General features: G+C 43.2%; 1 protein-coding gene across 5 annotated transcripts in view; it reads left to right on the forward strand.

Annotated features, from left to right (window-relative positions):
- Positions 1-13,757: 13,757 nt before the first annotated feature.
- FYN (FYN proto-oncogene, Src family tyrosine kinase) overlaps positions 13,758-20,736 on the forward strand; it is a gene marked incomplete at its 3' end in the record, with an annotated part of 210,397 nt that continues 203,418 nt past the window's right edge. For 4 of the 5 annotated variants that reach the window (XM_080806912.1, XM_080806911.1, XM_080806916.1 and 1 more), the window contains exon 1: positions 13,758-14,261. The remainder of the gene's footprint in view (positions 14,262-20,736) is intronic. The other variant, XM_080806917.1, reaches the window with a different exon arrangement.

Below are 20,736 nucleotides of genomic sequence, written 5' to 3' on the forward strand. Positions count from 1 at the left end.
ACCACCATGACCATCTTCATGCAGAGATGGGCTGACACTACTCACAGGGGTCAAGATTCTCCCTAGGAAATAATTTTGAATTTATTCCGAGACATACACAAACAGGTCATCAAGGCACTGAAGTTCTATCCCATAAAGTGTGTCTCTAACAATCTTGGCTTAGAAGAACTTTGAATGCAAGAATAATCAGGCTTCATCAGTGCATCATACAGAGAACTCTCAGAAAAGCTCCCAAACATAGAATGTCTGTCATTAATGGTCTTCCTGGCACCCAGCCGAAATAAACCACGTAATCCATTCCACATAACTGAGTGAATGCACTGCCCACCACAGGGGCGGCCGCTACGTCAGTGAGAAGCCAGGGGACCCTGACCAAAGAGATGACTTTGCTTTTGAAATTATGGTCAATGACCTACTTTTTTTCTGGCAGAAATTAGGCCACAGGTCCATTTGTCTGTTAAGGCATATCATAAATCCTGATATGAAAACTTTGATCTCTGCATGTGAAAAAACACTCATTTATTCTTTATTTTATTACTAAAACAATATTTTATTTTGTTTTATTACTAAAACAATATTTTTTGTAGCAAATCTTAAAAAATACAGATAAGAAAACAAAATGAAACAAAACAAGAAGCTATAAAGATCACCCACAGTTCCACCACAAGGTGTAACATTTTAAATTCCTTATGGATTCATTAGCTGAATGAATATATATAATATATTGAATATATATAATATATATGAACATATATATGATATATAGATATATATACCATATATGAACATATATATGATACATATGATATATATCTATATGGTATATATATGGTATATATCTATATATCTATATGATATCTACCATACACACACACACACACACACACATATATATATATACACACACACACCATTGCTGTGAGTAAAAATTGCATATTAGTAAGACAGCCATAGAGTATTGTTTCCACTGTGCACCAGCTACGCAGCCCGGGGCAAGTTTCTTTAACCAAACTTGGCTTTGGTTTCCTTACCTATAAAGTGGGAATAGTAATAATACCTACTTCATAGGGTTTTTTTAGTGACCATCAAATGAATTAGTTTATGTAAAGCACTAATAATACCGCTGGTACATACTAGCACTAAATCAACGAGAGCCGTTGCATGTTTTGTAACATACGCTATTATCTCTTTCATGTTATTTCATAGCCTTCTACAACATATTTTTAGTGACTGTGAAGAATTGAATTGCAACAATATATTATAATTTAACCAATCTCTTGTTGAGCATTTCAGTTGTTTCCAATATGTCACTATTTTCTATGCCTTACACCGTGACAAAACTACTTACAGCCAAATTTTCGCACACATCCCTGATTAGTTCCTTCAGATGTATTCTTAGGAATAAAGTCGCTGAGTCAAAATGGTGAGTACACAGCTAAGTTTCCAGGAATGTTAACATGAATTTACAATTCCTTCAGTAGCGTATGCCACCCCGCCCCTTTGGGAATATTCAGTATTTTGCCAATTTGATCATTTACAAGTGATTTGCCTTTTCTGTTTTCATTTTTCATGGGTTCCTACTGACATGAAATGATTTTTCATTGTTCATGGACACTTTTGTTTTGTCCTTGAGATTTGCCTGTTTCAGCGCGGCTGTTCACCGACCTCCCAGCCCACTCCCCACCCATCACCAGTTATCTCATCTTTACCTAATTCTGGGATTGTTTGTTTGATCTCCTTTCTCTAGACCTTTTGGCAGTCCTTGACACCATTAACCATGTTCTCCTTAAAAGACTCTCCTCTGTTGCCCATTGAGATACCTCATCTTTCTGTCTCTCTAGCCATTCCTCCTCACTCTCCTCGGTCTAACCCCTCATGGTCTAATCCTGGGCCCTGGCTATGTGATCTCACTCACTTTCCATTCAATTACCATCTATGCTAATTACATCTCCAATCAAAACTTCCCTCCTGAGCCCCAGACTCTGACATTCAACTGATAGGAACATCTCTACTTGCATGTTGTCACAAGAATCTCAAATTCAACATGTTCTAGAAGAAACAGGAACTCCCCCTTCTCTTTCCTCAGTCTCCCCTGACTTAAAAACTTCACTACCATTTCAGAGCTACTGGTGTTAGAAACCAGGATCATTCCTGATTGCTTTCCCTTTCTAGTCTTCTCGTTCCAGTACTTCTCTTTCCAAAATAGATCTTTGATCCTGTTAATCCTGCTTAAAGTCCTTCATTGGATACCCATAAATTTTCAAATAAATTCCAAACTAGTTACTACAATCAGTAAGGCTCTGCATGTCTTGGTGCTTGTCTCCCTCTTCCATTTCACTCCTTAAGACTCTCTACCCTCTTCCTCACCACACTGGCCCCCTTCCCATTCCTGTAGGCCTTTGGACGTGCAGTCCCTGCCTACAGAAATGCTCTTTCCACTTCCTCTCCTTTTCACTTAGAAGTGATCCTAAAGTTCTTGGTTTGTATGCAGAGACTCTAGAGCCTCTCTTGGGCCAATAGCTCAGTACTTCTACTCCATACTCGCTGCTCTCTTCACAGCACAGAACAGGCTCTCAAGAAATACTTGTTGAACAATGGATGGATGGCTACTTTGCTCAGTTTAATTTTTATCAGTGTTTTAATGTTTTTTATTGATTTTCAAGAACTTCAAGCACTTTTTATATATTACATATAGAAATGCTTTCTTTTTCTTTTATCTTTTGCTCTCTCCTGTTTGTGGTGTTTTAGGTCAATAGATGTTTTCCACTTTTGGAAATCACTCAATTCTATCATTTCTGTCCTCTAAGATTCTCTCTCAGGTGTTAAGACTTGCCCATTCTATTCAACCTCATTTGTTTTATCTTTACTATTTCAACTTATCTATATTTTAATCTTACATCCATGTGGAATTTGTTTTGCTGTATGACATGATGTAAGGTTTAACTTACACCAATAGTATTTATTCAGTATTCCTTTCGTTTTTGGATGATTTGAAATGTCACATGGCATATATATTATATGTTAATAAGTATTTGAGTATGTTTCTGTAATCTTTAAAATATTCCTTTTGTTTGTCTGTCTATCCCTATACCAGGGCCATTCTTTTATTATCTGGTAAAGTCAATATGCTCTCATTATTTAAAGGATTTTCAAGGGTAGTATTGACTCCATGAATGTTTTCAAACATTTTAAACAATTCTTACTCATTTTTTCCCTACCTGAAAAAAAAAAAAAAAACTTAAAAGAAAAAAAGACCCAGTAGAATTTTAGTTGGAATTATATTTGATTTATAGTTTAATTTGGAGAAAACTAAAATCTTAACATTATTAAGTCTTTCCTCCCAGGGACAACGTCCATCTCTCCATTTAATCTTATAAATTTGTGAGTCTCAGTAAAAATGTGTAGTTTCATATATAGGTCCCATTCTTTTTTAGGTTAACATGTGATAGGCCCCGCCAGTGCCCTGCCTACAAAATGACTTAGCCATTTCTGTCTATGTGCCAAGCAAGGTCTGGACCTCCCCGGGACAAGGGACCTTTTGTACAGGGGGTCTTTTCTGCCCATAAGAGCACCCTAGGCCTGCTAGCAGGGCCAGCTGGAAATCTGGAGTTCAAGTCCCTGGGTATATGTTCATGCAGTCCCCCAGAGGGACCCAGTGAATTGAGCCTCTAACCTCCCCAGAAAACACTAACTGGATGATACACCTCTACTTTTTTCCCCTCTCTGTCTCTCTTGCTCATTCCTAGACTGGGTTCCCGGGATCACTCTTCAGTAAACAACTCTACCTTTGTCTCTGTCTTTGTCTCAAGGTTAGCTTCTAGGGAAACCCCAACCAAGGCATAAACCCCTAATTATATTTAGTTGCTATTGTAAATGGAACTTCTAAAAAAAGGATAATTCCTAACTAGCAATATAAGAAAGTTATTGATTTCTTTGTCTATGGTAGAAATACAGCATATATGCCTATAATAATATACCCTAACATTAGTTTTGCCATGAAAAAATGAGTACTGTTAAATTGTTTTACATACGTACTCTGCAAATACTGTATGTATTATACATCTACACAGATATAGTGCATAGACTTATATATATAATCTCCATGTATACAGTATCTCGGGGACAATTTGGAGAATTTTGTGATTTTGCCTACACACTTATACCTTGTTCACTGTTTTTAGAACCTCATGATCTTTAGCAATTGGCTTCCTTACTGAATTCATTTATTAGTTTTAATAGCATTTCAATTGATTCTCTTAGTCTTTCCAGGTAGACAATCACATCAACAGGAAATAATAAAAATTTTGTCTCCTTTTCATTATTTATACATGTGGTTTCTTCATCTTGTTTTATTGCACTTGCTAGAATTTTTGGAACAATATTAAGTATTCGTGGTGAAAGGACTGCCCTTGTCTAATTTCAGATTTGAATAGAAATAGAGTGTTTCTCCTTCTATTGAGATAATGTGTGAGAAAGTGTTGAGGGAATGTGTACAGTTTATCCAAAGGCAATTAAATAAAATAAATCGCAAATTAAACTGAATTCAGATAAATGACACATTGAATGCAGGATGGACTAACTTTCAGTTTTACACTGGCAAGAAGTATTTCCTGATTTTTCAATAGACCATTGCTAATAACCTTGATTCTCTTAATTTAAAATGAGTATGATTTCTATAAGCTCATCTATTTGAGATTTCTATAAGCTATTCTATTTGAGATCTTCTCTGGCAGCTCGATTTTCATTGGACTTTGGATTCCATGGCCCATAGGAAGAAGTTGCTTCTTCAGAATGGTCTGGGACTTCCAAAGTTTAGGGCAGTTGACCTTGATTTATAAGCTGGAAAAATAAAGCCTTTAAAATATAACAGGGATCTGAGATTCCATACCCATACTCGCCAAATACACACCCCACGTAACTGTTTCTGTTCTTATTTTTGGTTTCCACAGACCCAAGTGATTTCACATAAACACAAACTACAAAAATGTAGGATGATTTTAAAATTTGGAACTGATAGTCAGCTATTGCCACCTAAATTTCATCTTGGGGGCTGTTTTATGAACTTGGTCTGCATTTTGCTTTGTTTGTTTTAAACCTAACACCCTTCATCAAGCTGGACAGCAGGAGGGCAAGACATAAGACATAAGACACTGGGCTTATGTGAGATGACATCAATTTTCAGTCAGTACCCATATCTGTTCTTAGCATGTGTGGGGCAAAAGTTCTTCCTTGAGAATCCTAGATGCAATTTTGTATTCCTCAAAACTTTTCAAGTTGTATTCCTCATGGGTATATTTTGACAATTTCACAGTTTACCTTATTCTTTTCCCAACCCTTCACTTCCCCCAGATTAGTGAAGGCAGGTTCTGGGTCAGCCTTGCTAAAGTGGAAGGCGAAGGGGAAATAAACGCTTTCTACCAGGTCTAAAAAAATAATTTAGTCTGTTTTTTTTCTTTTAAAGATTTAATTTATTTATTTGACAGACAGAGATTGCAAGTAGGTAGAGAGGCAGGCAGAGAGAGAGAGGTGGGGGAAACAGGCTCCCTGCTGAGCACAGAGCCTGATGCGGGGCTCGTTCCCAAGACCTTGGGATCATGACCTGAGCTGAAGGCAGAGGCTTAACCCACTGAGCCACCCAGGTGCCCCAATTTAGTCTGTTTTAAGACACAAAGAATTGCAAGTACCTTAATTTCTTCGAGGAATCACCTATGGATATTTGAGATGTCCAATCTTTTGTGATTAAAAAATGCTGAAGTTGTTGTCCATATGCACACACCCTCTTGTACACACGTAAACATATCTGGCTACCCTGAACGTAGGAAGATGTGTATCGGGCAGATACTGCAATATTTTAGTGGGTCCAAGAAGGTGTTGATTAATCACATTAGAGGAAGAGAAGCCAAAATGTTGAAGGGACCTCAGCAGCAGGACTTGGCAGCTCATCTCCCCAGAGCACGGCTTGGTTTTACCATCTCCCCGTGCGGCACGCTGGCTAGACACTCAATGATGCCATTTCCTCTTTTTCCTGCTTACACCAGCTAGACGACACTTCCCAGCTCCTTTGCCTATCGGGGTAGCCTTGTGATTATTTCTAGCCATTAGAATGTTAGCAGAAGGGGCACCTGGGTGGCTCAGTGGGTTAAGCCTCTGCCTTCGGCTCAGGTCATGATCCTAGCGTCCTGGGATTGAGCCCCACATCGGGCTCTCTGCTCTGCAGGGAGCCTGCTTCCTCCTCTCTCTCTCTGCCTGCCTCTCTGCCTACTTATGATCTCTATCAAGTGAATAAATAAAATCTTAAAAAAAAAAAAAGAATGTTAGCAGAAGCGCTATGTGTCCCTTTTCTGTTGACTCCTGAAACCTGCCACACAATTCTCTTTTCTCCCTTGTTTCCCGGTGGTATGAAAAGAATCCAGTGAAATCCTCTGCGAAGGGTGCCTAGGTCCCTGAGTCACTTTGTGAAAAGTTGCCCAACAAAAACCCAGCCAAATCTTTGCTAGGTACAGCCATAGCGATCTGGGGGTGGTTTGTGATGGCAGCTGGCTTTTCCTGTCAATCCATTCAAGTCCGTATATCTCCGATCTAACTTTTAAATTCTTGGTCAGTAACACTTGGCTCTTTATAGGATAAGGGCCTACCCCCATAGCAATGGCTAGGCTACGGTGTTGTAAGGTCACGTCACAGAGACATGGTCTCTCGAAGCCCCCCTCTGGGTTTGGGGGAGCTATTCCCCAAAAAATGGGACTCACTGTGTGCTGGGAAACCACAAGAAGAGTGTCTCCCACAGGAAGGACAATAATAAACAGGAAGAGACTAGGGCTGACAGACCCTCTTATGAGCTTCCTAGGCTGCCTCTCAGGGTGAGAGCCAGGGTAAAAATTCTACCCAAAGTCCCGTTCCTCAGAAGCTTCACATCCCTATAAGACCTGTCATAAACCCTTCACTCCCAGAGACAGCTGCCTCCCACGTGAATGTGGAATAAACGAAAGTTAAAGATCATCCATGGGAGACATTATGTTCAAGAAGGTACTGTATACCTTGCCGGAGAAATGTCAGTGTGGGACCTAGCCTGTCCCCCGCCTCTTGCCAGAAAACAGAACCATAACTGGAAAGGAAGAAATTTTTGTGAAATGAGCAGAGGCACTCAATGATGGAAATTTGAGGTTCATAGAGATATGGGTGAACAATTACAGGGGGAGGGGCATAGTCGTTTTTGAAATTGTGGCCCAATATCTCACTTCCCCTCCTATTTTGGGAAGAGTCCTATCATCTGAGTTGGCTAGGGGCAAGGTCTTACCATTTTCCACAGCAGCTGAATAAAGCCAGATACCTGTTCCCCTCCTCTGCCTTCTCTCCAATGCCCCCTGACACCCGCAGTAGGACCCGCCTGCAGGATGCTGTCACCGGAGCATCTGAGTCTTCAGCAAGTGAGACGAGAATGAAGAGACAGTGTGGAATCCATCTCCAGGAGTGGCAGAAGTCCTTGGCTGTGGGGGGGTCCCAACAGACCATCCTAACCAGCCCTCAGATGTGCCCTTGGGTGGTAATTCCCGATTCCTGCTTATCTGCTGAGCCTACTTTTCAAGTCCTCACACTGATTCTATGAGATACCCAATGTCCTTCTAATAAACTCCTTTTCTGCTTAAAATAGACAGAGTTTCTAATGCTTGTAACCAAGAACCTTGACTGATAAAATAATTTACTTCTTTCTGTTCATTCTTTTCCTTTGACAACCTGACACATAGACTATTTGAACTCTTCAAAGTGGCGAGATAACTGTTATAAAATCCACATTTCGTACAGATGTAGATCACTAAAGTAATTAGAAAGTTGAGACATTATCTTCTTTTCTTTAGGACTCTATCAGGCTATGACCAGAAAAATATCTGAGTCATCAAGGGCACACTCTAGGAGCTCTACCCAAGCAAACAGACACACACACACACACACACACACGTACACATGCACGCACGCGCGCACACACACACGCACGTACACATGCACGCACGCGCATACACACACACGTACACATGCGAGCACGCACACACGTACACATGCGTGCACGCACACACATGCACGTACACATGCGTGCACGCACACACACGCACGTACACATGCGAGCACGCACACACACACACGCACAGAGCTCCTGTTGAGCCTCACTGTGCATGTCTTGCATGTCTCCCCAGGGACAGTAAATCAAGTTCAGCTCACCCAGCGATCAGGCCTAACCAGCCTATGCCTGCAAACAGGGAAGTCTGAGGCTTCGGATCCAGTTATCTGCCTGAGTCTCAACCACACAGGAGGAACTTCAGGCACCATCACTCATGGAGTGTAGCCAGAAAATAGATACAAGTGAGTTATCAAGTCTGGTCAGAGTGGGAGTGATAGCTAGTTAGGATGTGAAAGAAAGGGACAGGCCATCCTATGACAAGAGAGCCTCTCTAGTTAGACTCCTACAAGGGCTCCTGTAGAAGATCTGTTGGAAAACAGATATGTGAAATCGAAAGTGTTCCCACTGGGACCTTCAAGGTTGACTTAGTCCCATCCCCAGACAATAATCCAGGCCCCCCTTGGGGAGTCAGGCAAAGAATCAAAGAAGACCATCTTCAGTCATCAGTACCTTTCACACTCTCCCTGTGGTTTGGGTGGGATATGGCCTCTCTTCCTCTGTAAGCCAAATCCTTTCTCCCTAACAGGCCCAGCTTGCCCAGTAATAACCCTGAGACCTTAAGAGCATGCAGCAGAGGTCAGTGGGTACTCGGACACTAGAACCTCATTCATAATAACTCCTATCTATTTAGCCCAGTTTCCATCTTTTTAAAAGGGAAGGGAGCTGAGGAGCCACACACCAGGAAGGCTCTGCTGTGACCTGCCAAGAGGAGTAACTCTTCAGACTGGGTAAAATTGAACATGAGAGAGCTGGAATAAAGTACCACCGAATCCCAGTGTCAGCAGCTTGGCGGGGCTTCTTCCAAAGGCGGGTCTGATACCACCTACCCCTACCCCCTTCCTAAACTCAGGCTGGGGTATAGTAGGGAGGGTCCTTCCCGTTGCACATGAGATTTTCCCAGGACCATTTCCCACTATTGGCTGTATTCTGAACATCATGGATTTTAAACTATGTAGCTCTTTCTATAAGAACTTGATGATATGAGATGTCGGAAGCAAGAATTTCATGGTAAACCAGGTGTACCAGGTACAGAGAGGTTAGCCCTGGGACTAGTTTCCCAGCATCCTCCTGCTCTCAGAGTCAGTAAAGCTTTTTTGAGAATCATTCTGACAAGTGCCAAGGAGGTCTACCAGAAGCTAGAAGGGTGGGTGTGGGCAGGTGGGACCAGAAGGTCTCTAACCCTCTTGGCCCTGGCAGGGAGGCTCTCCTGGATACCACCCTTGTGGCAAGACTCCTTCAAAGGGGTAGTAATCAGCAGGGCAAATAAAAGAAGGATAAAAGGGAAAATTAAAGTATCAAAGACAGGAAAAAGTTTAACTTTTATTGTTTCCTCTGTGAAATAATGGGTGCCCAATACAAAAAGTTCAGAAAATTAAGAAAAAGATAAAAAATAATGATGACCTATAATTTGATAACTTGGGGAAAATCACTCTTAAAATTTCTATGTATGTACTTGCATGCTTTCTTATGAAAATTTACATTTATAATTTTAGAACAATGGAATATGTTTACATAAAAATACATATATAGAGACACATATACACACATATTAATTTATTCTAAAAATCTCTCCACATAAAAAAAATAAATGCCATCATCATTATTTTCTTGACTTTGGAGTGTTCTATCATAGCATAGTTTATACACCCAATCTCTTACCAATGGACTTTTCTCAGTTGTTCACTGTTATAAACAATGTTCCAATTACTCACATCACACGTATATTTTTGCAAACTTGTTACGTTCTTTCCCAGAAGCAGAATTGCGGGTCAAAGGCATATACTTTTCAAAATACTTTTCAGAAATGGTAGTAAACTGTCTTCTAGAAGTGCTATGCCAATTAACATTAGGGTGTGCGTATCCATTTCCCTACATCCTTTTATGTCTTTGGCCAACTGTGCAGGGAGAAAAAACTATCTTTGCATTGCTTTGGTTGCAAGGGAAGTTGAATCCCTTTTCATGTGTACCAGCCATTTGGAGATGCATTTCTTTTGCTCGGTGTTTTTCAACCAGAGTGTTCATCTTTGTTTTCTTGTTGATTTGTAAGAACTCTATATTCTGGACTCTTACTCTTGCCATATGTTTTGCTATTGAGATAACATTTAAGAGAAGATTAAACCTAAATGTAACCATTAGGGGAGAAAATATTTTAACTAACAAAATCAAAAATAAGGAAAATGTTACTTTTAAAAGCCAGAAGATAAGAAATTCAGGTGAGACAAAATAAAGCCCAGATAGAAATAGGAAACTTTAAGGTAAAGAAATAGAAAAATAAAAATGGGGAAAATTAAAAGTAACTAGTGCCAACCATATCAAATAAAAATTCTAGAACAATGCCTACATTCTAATTTGTATAATACAAACTATCCATAAGAAAATTTAAAGAAATCAGGGGTGCAGAGGACAATACGACTTCTCACAGGTAGGCCAGGGACAGTGCCATGGACCTTTAATCATGGTGTCTGCAGACACCTGCCCAGTAGATCAAAATGGGGAGTAGTATCCAAATCCCTCATAGAACTCTATATACTTGTTCAGGCCATTAGCAAATCCTCCTGAGGAGGCCAAATCCATTTAAAATGACTTTTAAGAAGGGCAACAGATAAAAAGGTAGGCAAGGAAAGAATTACAAAAACAGGATGAAGCAGGTTAATCTGTCATTTTAATTGCATTGTCTGTTCTTTTTGTTCACTAATTAGATCAAGAAGCTATTAGAGTCAGATACTAAAAAGTGACTCTTCTCGAAGAAACCTTAAACTAGGAGTCGTCTCACCCCACCTACTCCAGGTTTCACATGAGATAAGTTGGATCCAAGGTGCATACCAAGGAGGTCCCTATCTTAAGAGTGGTTTTCCTGAGAGTACAGGACCGTTTATCTTTAAAAAGGAAGAAGGTATGCAGAAACTGCTTCCATGCCCATTTAGTCTTCACAAAGTAGTATGAGATGAGTTTTACTACTCCCCTATTTTATGTATGAGAACACAAAGATCCACAAAGACTAAGTGGTTTGCCTCATCAAGGTGCTGACATTGTGTGCTATGGAGTGGGAATCAGAAACTCTGCTATCTGATAGAAATGTAATGTGAGCCACATATGCTATTCAAAATTCTCTAGTAGTGGGGTACCTAGGTGGCTCAGTCACTTAAGTGTCTGATTCTTGGTTTCAACTCAGGTCATGAGCTCAGGGTTCTGGGATTGAGCCCCACCTGGGGTTCCCATGCCTTGAGCCTCTGGCCTGGGGCCTGTACCCAGCCCCATACTCTGCACTCTGCAGGGAGTCTGCTTGAGACTTTCTCTCCTTCTCTCTCTGCCCTTCCCCCTGCATGTGCTCTCTCTCTCTCTCTCAAATGAATACATAAATTTTAAAAAAATATTCTCTAGTAGCTACATTTAAAAATAAAAACAAATATGTGAAGTAAAATTTAATAATATACTTTATGGAGCACAGTACATTCAGACTACTATCTTCTTAACATGCAATCCATATAAAAATTAATTCAATGCTTTACATTTCTTCTTTTCATGCTAAATATTTGAAATCCAATATGTCTTTTCTATTTACAGCATACCTTAATTTGCACCAGCCATATTTCAAATACACAAGTACATTTCAGGTACTTAACAGCTACCTGTGGCTAGTGGTTGCCACATTGGACAGCCTGGTTCTAGACTAGCGGTTCTCAAGACGTGGTACCCAGACCAGCAGCATTGACAACACCAGGGAACTGTTAGAGGTACAGATTCTTGGGCCCCATTTCAAATCTACTGAATCAGACCCTGTGGGATTGGGGAACACCAATCTGTATTTTAACAAGTCCCTTCTGGTAATTCTGAAAGATGCTAAGGTTTGAGAACCATTGCTCTAGACAGTTGCCTCTCCATCCCAATTCAAATCGAGGATAGCCATGTCAGGCTAGTACTAAGGAAGAGGAGTCCCTTCTCTTGAGATCAACAATTCTTGGCTAGATGAAGTTGATTTTCTCTTGTATAGAAATCTTCTAGTTCTTGTTGTGGTTCCATTTCTTGGGGCTGTGGAATGAATTGCCAGACATGTAATTTAAACATGGTTTCATTTATCACTTTGTTTAAGGAGGAAGCAATACCCCACAATAACTACCCTGTACTATCACCTTGAGTTTAGTTATTAAGTTCTCTTGTCCTCAGTTTCTGTATCCATAAAATGGGGATCCTTTAATAAATGTTGCCAATTTCTAAAAAAAAAAAAATTTTTTTTTTAAATTAATTTATTTATTTAGTAATCTCTACACCCAGTGTGGGGCTTGAACTCACAATTCTCAAATCAAGAGTCACGAACTCTTCTGACTGAGCCAACCAGGCCCCCCAGGCAACTTCTTTCAAAGTACTGTGTACAAAAAGAAGTCAGCAAACGCAATTGATAGTTTTAAACTACGGTTAAAAAAAAAAAAATTAGTGGGCAGGAAAGGTAATATAGATTTTGAGCATAGAAGCAGACGCTAATTCACTTCTATTTCTCAGAACATTAGATTTGCTGAGGGGGGGAGGGTAAGGTTCTTGCCAAAATCACTAAGGAGAATGAATCTGAGCATGCCTTAAAGGAGAATTTTTAGTAAACAGGAATTCACCATAAAGAAAATCAGGAAGTCAAAGTGTTTCTTTTTATGAAGTTACATCCTGCCATAGAAAAGCTGGATAGGAAATAAAGACTGATGCACTCCTGACTGTATATGAAACCGGCTATTATTTCAACAAGGAAAATCTGAGCAGAAGCTCAGACTTGGTGAAGGAAAAAAGTATGAGAAGGCTAAATGTCACGAGAAACCAAAGACAACCAATAGCTACAATTAAACATGATTTGGGGGAAATCTATACCAACAAATTTCTACTCTGTGATTTCAGATTCCTAAGTGGTCACCTGCCCTCTCCACCCCTCCCCCTATTTCAGTAATACTTCCTCCAGACTTTTGCTTGAAGATAAATATGTGTGTGTCTACGAAAATAGGAGACTAACAGATGAATCTTAGTTTCCTCCTTCTCTTTATTACTACTAATATTAGTTGTGGGTTTCCAAGGTTCTCCTGGTTTTTCCAAGTTTCTGTGATGGAGTTCTACCTTGCTCCGCACTCTTCAGTTTGATCAGCAAAAACGTTTTCACCACTAACACTTTCCCAATGTATCCTCCCACCTTCAGATGAAAAGACACCAGAAAAGCAAGATAGCCCTTTCCCAAGCCAGGTTCCCATGGTTTGGGGGGCGAGGGGGAATGGCAGATGCCTTTCTGCAGGGGCAGCTGCAACCTTCCGCAAAGCAGAAACTGCAGCTCACACTCTCCCCTTCTTCCCCCGCCCAAATCCACTACCTCGCAAGTCCACACAACCCTTAAAAGCACATACACAACTCCTCCAACCTCGCATCCCCTCTCACAACCCACACGGCACGCACGCCAGGATGCCTGCTGCCACAGTAACGCTCAACCCACTCGGTGGCCCCACCCCTTTCAGCCCCGCCCCCGAGCCAGACACCAATGGTAGCCGCCCGCAGCTCCCGACGGATGCGTTGATAGGGCAGCGGGGACTGCCTCTCTCAGCGTGCGGCCCGCCCCGTCCTCACTCAGGGCTGGGGCTGGAGGGGCCGGAGCATCAGCGTGAGTAGCTGCGAGCAGCCGCGGCGGCGGCGGCGCGTTGTTGCAGTTGCGCCATCTGTCAGGAGCGGAGCCGGCGGGGAGGGGGCTGCCGCGGGAGAGGAGGAGGGGTCGTCGTGACCAAAGGCCGCCGAGACCCGCCCGCCGGCCGGCCGCGAAAGCAGTGGCAGGCTGCCCTCCGAGCCGCGCGTCCTCTTCCGTCCGGGCGCGCGGCGCTTCAGCCAGCGCACCGAGAGCTCTCCGGGCGCACACAAAGCCGCCGCCCGCGCCGCACCGCCCGGCGGCCGCCGATCGTGCCGGAGAAGGATCGGGCCGCCGGGCCGGGGATACCCGGCGCCGCCCCCTCGGCGCTCTCGGAAGGCCCACCGGCTCCCGGGCCCACCGAGGAGCCAGCGGAGTCGCCTAGGTCGCGCCGGTGGAGGGCGGGGAGAAGACCATGTGAATGGGCTCCGGAGCCTGAGCGCCGCGCAGGTAAGCGGCCGGGGATGCGTCGCGGGAGGGCCGCGGGGATGCTGCGGAGACGCCGGCCACCCGCGCCCCCGCGCTGCGCCGCCCCCGCCTCGGGGCCCCGCGCTGCAGTCTCCCGGCCGCCGCCGCCTCCGGGGCGCCCCGCGGGGCTGCCGGGGAGTTGCCCCCGCTCGGAGTCTTCCCGCGGCCGCGCCGGAGGACACCTCTGCGGGGTGCGGCCCTGAGGTGGCGCAGGGATGGGGGCCCGTTTCCTCGCCTGCGAGCGGGCGCGGGGTGAGAATGGGAATTGGCTGGGGGGCGAGGCTGGCCCAGACTCCACCCTCGCCCTCCTTTCGGGGGCCCCCAGCGGGGACTCGGTCTGTGTGTGTTGTTTTAATGTCAGGGATGATGTAATCACTTAATAATTGATGCCCCGTGCTGCTTCCCTCCCCACCCCATCCCACCCCACCCCACCCCTGCCCCACTCCTCCACCTCTTGGCCTCCTGCGGTCGTCGCTTTCCTCAGCGCATCCTCCTGCCTATTTCTGGCACCTCCCTAGCACTTCCCCCATCCTCCCCTTCACTCTTCCTGTGCCGCCACCCACCCAACCTTCCCCTGTCCCTCGTGCTGTTGCCTTCGCTCTTCTTCCTCTGCCTCCCCACCCCTTCTGCTCCCTCAAGCTCCTTTCTCCTCCCTTCCCTGCTCGCTGGATTTCCTCTCTACTTCCCCAGATCGATGGCTGGTTTTTGTTTGGTCGCCTCCCCTTTCTTATCTCTGCGGCCACAGGCAGAGGGGACTGGGCCAGAAAGAGGCCACTGAGGTTGGGCCCAGACGGAGATTTGCAGGGACTCAGTGAGAAGAGGGATAATAAAATCACCCTTCTTGCCCCTCCTCCCCTTAATAAATCACAGAGACTCGCCGGGTGTGTGTGTGTGTGACACAAAGAGCCCTTTCAGTGCACAGAGAGGAGACGCACAAAGTACCCAAGGATGGGCACCATGATTCTTATTTCTCTTCACTGGGGCTTCCCTTTCTCTCAGATAAAGCAGTTGATTTTCTCTCTGAGAGTCTTTCCTGCCACATTTACCAAAAAAATAAAAGGCCCCAGATGCTGCAGGGTGGCAGGTGCTGTCATTTTGCTGTATTCATGGACCCAGTAGTGTTGACTGGCAGCTGCAGTATTTCTTAGATTTAAGGGGGAAAATGATTCCAGCAGTCTTAAGAGTTGCTTTACTATCAAGGTAGCCCTCCTCTGCCTTGCTTTAACCTCCTCTCTTTTGGGGATAGGTACTAAAGAGCTGGGGAAGGATAAATTGGCATTGGAGGGGGGCAGAAGAATTTTGCTTCTGAATCAGATGATTAAATTCGTGTTTGGTAAGAGTGAGGCAGCCAGACTTCTTCTCTGAAGTCTAAGAAGTGCTGAAGTCTTGAAATGAAATTTTGCCTGCCCAGTGGTGGTGTTTTACCCTTATATTTAAACAAGTTTCTGGGGCCATCAAAACCAGCATAAATTGGTATTTGAAAGACCGCTAGAGACCATGTCTCTTCCCCGCTTCAGGTAACCCCACATCCTTCCTCTCACCACCCAAGTGATGGCAATACTTTCCAGCCTTTGTGCTCTGTCTCCTGAGTCCTGGTCCCGTGGGTACTGTGCTTGCAGATGAAGGGACTCACAGACTTTTGGAGGAAGTGGTTTGTTAACTATCTCAGGTTTGGGGGCACTTAACTATGAGCAAAGAAGATAGAGAATCTTTTGACAGAACTTTGAACCATCTGTTTGGTGTTCCTCTTAAAGAGGAAATGTTAATGTAAATCTAGAGGCTTAATGTTCCATTTTGTAAGCCAGAGACTGTTACATGCTTAGTTGATAATGTGAAAACTTACTTTAAACCCATTGATTCCTAAGAGCGTGGCTCTTTGACGGGTGTAATAGATCTGCCTCAAGTTTGTTCTTCAAGAATTTTATTAGAAAAGAGTTATGATTCATTAAACATTTACTTCTGCACTTTCTAAGGACATTCATCATGGAACTTTTTATATTAAAAAAAAAAAGCAATAAGGTTAATGAGCGTACTGTAAAAACAAAGGGTTGTTTGTTTGATGCCAGACCCAGGAATGAAAGTCCGTGCACAATAAGCTCACACTGTGTTGACCAAGCTAAAGAGACTTAATGATAAGGTTGAATGTGAACAAATGCACACTCTGCTTTCTGTACTTCATGCTTTGTGCTGGGTCTGGACTCTCCAATCCCATCTGATTTGCTTGGGTTCTACTTAAGCTTTAGGGCTCAGCTCAAAAGTCTTTGATGCTTTCTCCATCTTCCCTCCAAACAAATCACCACGCCTCCAATTTTGTTTTCAGACTTCAGCAGCGGGCATTATGTTTGGCATGTCTCTGCTTCCATCATTAGTTAGTCAGCACATTGAGAGAAGGCACCTGGTCTTACTTAATCCTGTTTCACTAAATGTGAATTAGGTCTTTGGTATGTGCCAGGCACCTGGATTCATTAAGCTAATGTTAGCAGCTATAACAAATAGGCCTGCGAAAATGTAATGGCTCAAAAGCAATAGACACTTATTATTCCTCATGTAGTAGTCCACTTTTTAAATGCTTTGGCCTGGAAATGACACCCACCGCTTCTATGCATGGGCTTCTATGCTTCTACGAGGGCTAGTTATGTGGTCACATTTAACTGCAGGGGAGCCTGGGAAATACAGGATAGCCACTTGACTAAGAAAAAAAAATCAAGAAGAAATGTATTTTGGGCCAGCAGCTTTGCCATATGTTGCCACTCAACAAGGTGCAGTCATTTCCCTCACGGAGTTTGCAGGCTGATGAGAATTAAAATATCTGGAAACCCGGAGCCTGTACCCATCATTGCTTTATTCTTTTGGTTCTGTGGGTTCAGATCTTTTTATTTTAAACGTGTTTCAAAAAACTTTTGCTTTTTGTCTGTTCAAATAACTAGTTTCCACTCAGTGATTACTTTTAATACGGTGATCTTAGACCTCTAGTGTTGACTTTAAAATGGTTCTTTTACTCCAGGAGCATCTTTCTTGGACCGTTTTTTTATTTGCTGATTTAAAGACTCCCAAAGTGGCTAGGAGAGTCCTTAGAGATCACAGTTCTACCTTGTCTTAATTGAAAGGGGAAAGTAAGCAGACTGCAGAGGAGAAATTTCTTGCCTGGGGGGCCCGTCCTGCCTGGGTCCCCTTCACCACACAGCTGCCCTGACTTGGGGGCCGTGAACCCTACCCTGCATATTCCATGGAAAGTAAGTGAGCTTCCAGACCTCCAGGAGCAGGGCAAACTGCTAGTGTTCTGGATAGTCTCTGTTTTCCACAGGCCTCCAAACTGTTGGAGCAATGCATTCTATACTATTCATCGTACTTAATAATCCACATATTTTTCTATAAACAGTTCATTATATTCATCTGATCTGCAAACATTAGCCAAGTGTGTTATTCTGTGCAAGGCACTGGGTTAGATCAGGTCGTGAAAATGAATGCTTCTGCTGTCCTTGCTCTTCAGGGGCTCACAGTCCGCCAGAGGAGATAAAAATAAATAAATAATAGCCAACTTTTATTGAGCATTTACTATGTGCCAAGCAGTGTCGAAGTTCTAGTCTTGACAAAAATGATATGAAGTGGGTTTGGTTATCCCCATTTTACAGATGGGAAGTTGAAGCGGGGAGGTTAAGTAACTAATTAAAACCATAGAGTTATCAGGTGGTAGAGTCAGAATTCGGGCCCATTAGTTTGGTTTCAGAGCCCTTGCTCTTAGCCATTAGACAATATGCAAAATACTATATATGGATATAATGATATTAATTAAAATACTCCATAAAGGGGGGGATGACTAAATTCTTTGGAAATTGGTACTTCTAGTTGTTGTGAAGCAACTTCATATTAAATAAAGTTAAAAATGGGAAAGCAAGGCATGTTGATAGTGGAAGTACTTCTACTCTGTGTGATTTCTATTTTAGGCTGGATCCTTCTGTGGGCCACAGACAGGTCTGTGTTTGTGAATTGTCCTATGTATTCGTTAGCAGCATTCATTCGTTGTATCCATCATGCCAGACCTTGCACTAGATGCTTCAGGTGCAGAGGTGTGATCCTGCCTGAAGGAACTTACCTGGATAAAGGAAATCTCTGACCACTGTGATTCTAGGGTCCTCACAAGAGCAAGAGAACATACAGAAGGGAACAGAATCTCTGCAAAGAGGTGGGAAAGTGGGGTAGCCAGGCAGGAAAGATCGGAGGAGGTGTCTTTGAGATGAAGAGTAGGAGTCAGCTAACAGAGTGTTGTCGGAAGGCCATTGCCCCAGAAGGAGCAGCCCAGAAGGCAAATGCACAGACCTTCTGGGAAATTGCAAGTAGTTCAGAGTAGGTGGGGGTTGTGGAGAGATGGACAGAGGAAGAAGATGGGGTTAGAGGAGAAACTGAGAATGTTGTACCTAGAGTTGACCTTTGAACAACATGGGTTTGAACTGTGCAGTCCACTTACATGCATTTCTTTGATAAATACGTACAGTATTGGAAATGTATTTTCCTAATGATTTTCTTAACCTTTTTTCTCCAGCTTGCTTTACTGTAAGAATGTAGTATATGATATGACATACAAAATATGTGTTAATTTCTTTATGTTATCAGCACCCTCAACACGGATTTTAGACTACATGGGGATCAGCACCCCTAACCCCTGCGTTGTTCAAGTATGGAAATGATGCTTTGATATAATTTGTATTTTATAAGAGAGCATCTGGCCACTGTGTAGGCTGTTGCCCAGAGGCAGTCAGGACCGATGCAGGGAAGGTAGTTATGGAAACTCAGATGAGCAATAGACGAAGGTCCACATGGAAGGAATGGAAATGGCAATGGAACAAAAAAGAAAAAGAGGGGGTGAGACAGTATACGGGGGGCGGGGGGTGCAGAAGAGGGTTCCTGAGAAATTAGGTGGAGAGACACGTGCAGATAGGTAATACAGTAAGACAGGAGAGGGCAGGGGATACAATGATGATTTTATCATGGAATTTGGACTTTCAGGTTGATGTGTGTTGAAGGCAGTTGAATAGATGGATCTGGAGTGAAGACTGGGACTTAAATATAAGCCTATTAGTAGCGAATTAGAGACTGCTTGCAACAATGGATGTGGGCAGTATCACTCAGGAAGTTTGTAGGCGGGGCTGAGGGAGAGCCCAGGAATGAAGGAGGAAGAGGAGCCAGGCCCTGAATGGGACAGGTACAGCCAGAGTGTTGAGCAGGCCCAAGGAAGAGAGGTGTTCCTGATCCCCAGGAGGGGCGGGTTATGCCCCAGAGATGAAGCAAAGTTAAGAATGGAAAGTGGAGTTTGATTTAGCACCAAAGGTCTCAGAATCTGGCCAGAGCAGCATGAAGGGATTAAGGAGTGAACGTCTAAAACTCTGCCTCTCCCAGACCAAGGTAGAAACCTGTATCAGAACCGCAGAACATACAGCCATAAGGGACTGGAGGTCATGTAGTCCAACATGTCTGTTCTACTTATGACGAAAAATAAGGCCCAGAGAGGCCAAGTGACAGAATCACCGTGTAAAGCCAATGTCAAGCCTCTCAGCCCAGGTGAGGGATGGGTCAAGAGCATGGACTCGGGTGTTGTCCTGGTTCCCCTTCCAGCAGTGTGACCTGGGCCAAGTTACCTAAACTCTCTATGCCTCCTTTTTTCACCTTTTAAACTGGAGGTGATAGTTCCTACCTCAGAGCTTTGCTGTGAGGAATCAGTGAGGTAATAAAGGTAGAGCACTCAGAATAGGCCCCACACATGGGAAAATCTGTGAGTTTGCTGCTGCTGTTTCGTGTGTGTTTGCATGCGCTTGTGTACACACACATGTAACACGTATACATACAACATATATATCCCTTAGGGAAGGGAAAGATATATTGTCTTCATAAAAGGAAATTTTGAATATTTTAGAAAGCGATTTGGGTATTGTCAGTTCCGGGTCAAGAATTACTGGAAAGATGGGAAAGTTTATATAGTATGATTGAAAATAGGATATTTAGCAAGTGTTCTTAAGAAATGCAGAGCTGTTTTTATTCTTGAGGATAGAAAAACATAAAAGCACTTTGAAATGAGCCCTGTGAAAGGGTTTCTTGGTTTTAGTCAGATAACCAGAATTTTAACCTATTTACAATGTAAATCCCTTGAGTTTGACTTCGAATGTCCTCATACTTCCTGAAGGTAGAGACTACAGAGCAGAGGGAGAAAATCTGAGTTATGACTCCCAGACACTTGGTTCCTCTGAGAAAAGGGTGAGTTGGATTATTCAGAGAAATGCCTTTTCTTTTTTCCCCCCAGTGTTTCTAGTTGAGCAAATCTAATTTTTAGCTGCTAAAACACATGAGTAGCCCAAAGAGTATTACCCGAATGGACTTGGGTGACATGCAGGACAGACAGCCTGGGCGTAAGTGGCACTCTGGACTTGATTAGAACACAGTAATCCTAGAAGGATATAAATTGAAC

The sequence above is a fragment of the Martes martes genome, assembly GCF_963455335.1.
Source record: "Martes martes genome assembly, chromosome: 6".
NCBI lineage: Eukaryota > Metazoa > Chordata > Mammalia > Carnivora > Mustelidae > Martes > Martes martes.